The sequence below is a fragment of the Xylocopa sonorina genome, unplaced genomic scaffold, assembly GCF_050948175.1.
Source record: "Xylocopa sonorina isolate GNS202 unplaced genomic scaffold, iyXylSono1_principal scaffold0278, whole genome shotgun sequence".
NCBI lineage: Eukaryota > Metazoa > Arthropoda > Insecta > Hymenoptera > Apidae > Xylocopa > Xylocopa sonorina.
The window spans coordinates 116,889-123,040 of NW_027490349.1; positions in this window are offsets into that span (position 1 = coordinate 116,889).

Sequence of the window (6,152 nt, forward strand, 5' to 3'; positions counted from 1 at the left end):
AAACGCTATTTCCTAGCAAGCAGTAGTCGCATTTACATTCTTTTGAAGTGAATACGAGGTATACATGACACTTCGCAATAAATATTATATCTTATCTAGAATCATAGAAGTGAGATGAGATATCGCGTTTTAAGAAGCGTTAGAAACACATTGCCTCGAGGCGTAGACATCTGCAGACGCTATTTGCTACCATGGAAGTGTCGCACTTACATTCTTTTGAAGTGAATACGAGGTATACATGACACTTCGCAATGAATATTATATCTTATCATGAAGCATAGAAATGAGATGCGATATCGCGTTTTGAGAAGCATTAGAACACTATTGCTATGAAACGTAGACATCTGCAAACGCTATTTCCTAGCAACGAATAGTCGCATTTACATTCTTTTGAAGTGAATACGAGGTGTACATGACACTTCGCAATGAATATTATATCTTATCACGAAACATATAAATGGGATGCGATATCGCGGTTTAAGTAGCACTAGAACTCTATTGCTACGATACGTGGAGGCCTGCGAAGGCTATTTCCTTGCAAGCAATAGTCGCATTTACTTTCTTTTGAATTGATTACGAGGTGTACATGACACTTCGCAATGAATATTATATCTTATCAGGAAACATAGAAATGAGATGCGATATCGCGTTTTGAGAAGCATTAGAACTCTTTTGCTACGATACGTAGACATCTGCAGACGCTATTTCCTAGCATGGAAGTGTCGCATTTACATTCTTTTGAAGTGAATACGAGGTGTACATGACACTTCGCAATGAATATTACATCTTATCATGAAACATAGGAGTGAGATGCGATATCGCGTTTTAAGAAGCATTAGAACTCTATTGCCTCAATGCGGAGATATCTGCAAGGGCTATTTCCTAGCATGGAAATGTCGCATTTAGATTCTTTTGAAGTGAATTCGAGGTATACATGACACTATGGAATGAATACTATAACTTATCACGAAACATAGAAATGAGATGCGATATCGCGATCTAAGAAGCATTAGAACTCTATTGCTACGATACGTAGGCATCTGCAAACGCTATTTCCTAGCAAGCAATAGCCGCACTTACATTCTTTTGAAGTGAATACAAGATATACATGACCATTCGCAATGAATATTATATCTTATCACGAAACATAGAAATGAGATGCTATATCGCGATTTAAGTAGCATTAGAACTCTATTGCTACTATACGTAAACATCTGAATACGCTATTTCCTACCAAGGAAGTGTCGCATTTACATTCTTTTCAAGTGAATACGAGGTATACTTGACACTTCGCAATGAAAATTATATCTTATCATGAGACATAGGAGTGAGATGCGATATCGCGTTTTAAGAAGCATTAGAACTCTATTGCCTCGACGCGTAGACATCTGCAGACGCTATTTCCTAGCATGGAAGTGTCGCATTTACATTCTTTTGAAGTGAATACGAGGTGTACATGACACTTCGCAATGAATATTATATCTTATCAGGAAACATAGAAATGAGATGCGATATCGCGTTTTGAGAAGCATCAGAACTCTATTGCTACGATACATAGACATCTGCAAACGCTATTTCCTAGCAAGCAATAGTCGCATTTACATTCTTCTGAAGTGAATTCGAGGTTTACATGACACTTCGGAATGAATATTATAACTTATCACGAAACATAGAAATGAGATGCGATATCGCGATCTAAGAAGCATTAGAACTCTACTGCTACGATGCGTAGGCATCTGCAAACGCTATGCCCTATCAAGGAATAGTCGCATTTACATTCCATTGATGTGTATACGAGGTACATATGACACTTCGCAATGAATATTATATCTTATAATGAATCATAGAAATGAGATGCGATATCGCGATCTAAGAAGCATTAGTAATCTATTGCCTCGACGCATAGACATCTGCAGACGCTATTTCCTAGCATGGAAGTGTCGCATTTTCAATCTTTTGTAGTGAATGCGAGGTGTACATAACACTCCGCAATGAATATTATATCTCATCATGAAACATAGGAGTGAGATGCGATATCGCGTTTTGAGATACATTAGAACACTATTGCTATGAAACTTAGACATCTGCAAGCGCTATTTCCTAGCAAGGAAGATACGCATTTACATTCTTTTGAAGTTAATACGAGCTATACATGACACATCGCAATGTATATTATACCTTATCATGAAGCATGGAAATGAGATGTGATATCGCGTTTTGAGAAGCATTAGAACTCCATTGCTACGATACGTAGACATCTGCAAACGCTATTTCCTAGCAAGGAAGATTCGCATTTACATTCTTTTGAAGTGAATACGAGGTATACATGACACTTCGCAATGAACATTATATCTTATCATGTGACATATAAGTGGGATGCGATGTCGCGTCTTAAGAAATATTAGAACCCTATTGCCTCGATGTGGAGATATCTGCAAACTCTATTTCCTAGCATGGAAGTGTCGCATTTACGTTCCTTTGAAGTGAATTCGAGGTATACATGACACTTCGGAATGAATACTATATCTTATCACGAAACATACAAATGAGATGCGATATCGCGATTTAAGTAGCATTAGAACTCTATTGCTACGATACGTAGACATCTGCAAACGCTATTTCCTAGCAAGCAGTAGTCGCATTTACATTCTTTTGAAGTGAATACGAGGTATACATGACACTTCGCAATAAATATTATATCTTATCTAGAATCATAGAAGTGAGATGAGATATCGCGTTTTAAGAAGCGTTAGAAACTCATTGCCTCGAGGCGTAGACATCTGCAGACGCTATTTGCTACCATGGAAGTGTCGCACTTACATTCTTTTGAAGTGAATACGAGGTATACATGACACTTCGCAATGAATATTATATCTTATCATGAAGCATAGAAATGAGATGCGATATCGCGTTTTGAGAAGCATTAGAACACTATTGCTATGAAACGTAGACATCTGCAAGCGCTATTTCCTATCAAGGAAGATACGCATTTACATTCTTTTGAAGTGAAAACACGGTATACATGACACATCGCAAAGAATATTATATCTTATCATGAAGCATAGAAATGAGATGTGATATCGCGTTTTGAGAAGCATTAGAACTCCATTGCTACGATACGTAGACATCTGCAAACGCTATTTCCTAGCAAGGAAGATTCGCATTTACATTCCTTTGAAGTGAATACGAGGTATACATGACACTACGCAATGAATATTATATCTTATCATGAAGCATAGAAATGAGATGCGATATCGCGTTTTGAGATGCATTAGAACACTATTGCTATGAAACTTAGACATCTGCAAGCGCTATTTCCTAGCAAGGAAGATACGCATTTACATTCTTTTGAAGTGAATACGAGGTATACATGACAATTCGCAATGAACATTATATCTTATCATGTAACATATAAGTGAGATGCGATATCGCGTCTTAAGAAATATTAGAACCCTATTGCCTCGATGTGGAGATATCTGCAAACTCTATTTCCTAGCATGGAAGTGTCGCATCTACAATCCTTTGAAGTGAATTCGAGGTATACATGACACTTCGGAATGATTACTATATCTTATCACGAAACATACAAATGAGATGCGATATCGCGATTTAAGTAGCATTAGAACTCTATTGCTACGATACGTAGACATCTGCAAACGCTATTTCCTAGCAAGCAGTAGTCGCATTTACATTCTTTTGAAGTGAATACGAGGTATACATAACACTTCGCAATGAATATTATCTCTTATCACGAAACATAGAAATGAGATGCGATATCGCGATCTAAGCAGCATTAGAACTCCATTTCTACGATACGTCGGCATCTGCAAACGCTATTTCCAAGGAAGGAATAGTCGCATTTACATTCTTTTGAAGTGAATACGAGGTATACATGACACTTCGCAATAAATATTATATCTTATCTAGAATCATAGAAGTGAGATGCGATATCGCGTTTTAAGAAGCGTTAGAAACTTATTGCCTCGAGGCGTAGACATCTGCAGACGCTATTTGCTACCATGGAAGTGTCGCACTTACATTCTTTTGAAGTGAATACGAGGTATACATGACACTTCGCAATGAATATTATATCTTATCATGAAGCATAGAAATGAGATGCGATATCGCGTTTTGAGAAGCATTAGAACACTATTGCTATGAAACGTAGACATCTGCAAGCGCTATTTCCTAGCAAGGAAGATAAGCATTTACATTCTTTTGAAGTGAATACGAGGTATACATGACACATCGCAAAGAATATTATATCTTATCATGAAGCATAGAAATGAGATGTGATATCGCGTTTTGAGAGGCATTAGAACTCCATTGCTACGATACGTAGACATCTGCAAACGCTATTTCCTAGCAAGGAAGATTCGCATTTACATTCTTTTGAAGTGAATACGAGGTATACATGACACTTGGCAATGAATATTATATCTTATCATGAAGCATAGAAATGAGATGCGATATCGCGTTCTGAGATGCATTAGAACACAATTGCTATGAAACTTAGACATCTGCAAGCGCTATTTCCTAGCAAGGAAGATACGCATTTACATTCTCTTGAAGTGAATACGAGGTATACATGACACATCGCAATGTATATTATACCTTATCATGAAGCATGGAAATGAGATGTGATATCGCGTTTTGAGAAGCATTCGAACTCCATTGCTACGATACGTGGACATCAGCAAACGCTATTTCCTAGCAAGGAAGATTCGCATTTACATTCTTTTGAAGTGAATACGAGGAATACATGACACTTCGAAATGAACATTATATCTTATCATGTAACATATAAGTGAGGTGCGACATCGCGTCTTAAGAAATATTAGAACCCTATTGCCTCGATGTGGAGATATCTGCAAACTCTATTTCCTAGCATGGAAGTGTCGCATTTACATTCCTTTGAAGTGAATTCGAGGTATACATGACACTTCGGAATGAATACTATATCTTATCACGAAACATACAAATGGGATGCGATATCGCGATCTACGCAGCATTAGAACTCTATTTCTACGATACGTCGGCATCTGCAAACGCTATTTCCTAGGAAGGAATACTCGCATTTACATTCTTTTGAAGTGAATACGAGGTATACATGACATTTCGCAATGAATATTATATCTTATCTAGAATCATAGAAGTGAGATGCGATATCGCGTTTTAAGAAGCGTTAGAAACTTATTGCCTCGAGGCGTAGACATCTGCAGACGCTATTTGCTACCATGGAAGAGTCGCACTTACATTCTTTTGAAGTGAATACGAGGTATACATGACACTTCGCAATGAATATTATATCTTATCATGAAGCATAGAAATGAGATGCGATATCGCGTTTTGAGAAGCATTAGAACACTATTGCTATGAAACGTGGACATCTGCAAGCGCCATTTCCTAGCAAGGAAGATACGCATTTACATTCTTTTGAAGTGAATACGAGGTATACATGACACATCGCAAAGAATATTATATCTTATCATGAAGCATAGAAATGAGATGTGATATCGCGTTTCGAGAAGCATTAGAACTCCATTGCTACGATACGTAGACATCTGCAAACGCTATTTCCTAGCAAGAAAGATTCGCATTTACATTCTTTTGAAGTGAATACGAGGTGTACATGACACTTCGCAATGAATATTATATCTTATCACGAAACATAGAAATGAGATGCGTTATCGCGATCTAAGCAGCATTAGAACTCTATTTCTACGATACGACGGCATCTGCAAACGCTATTTCCTAGCAAGGAATAGTCGCATTTACATTCTTTTGAAGTGAATACGAGGTATACATGACACTTCGGAATGAATATTATAACTTATCACGAAACATAGAAATGAGATGCGATATCGCGATCTAAGCAGCATTAGAACTCTATTGCTACGATACGTAGGCATCTGCAAACGCTATTTCCTAGCAACGAATAGTCGCATTTACATTCTTTTGAAGTGAATACGAGGTATACATGACACTTCGCAATGAATATTATATCTTATCATGAATCATAGAAGTGAGATGCGATATCGCGTTTTGAGAAGCATTAGAACTCTATGGCATCGACGCGGAGACATCAGCAAACGCTATTTCCTAGCATGGAAGTGTCGCACTTACATTCTTTTGAAGTGAATACGAGGTGT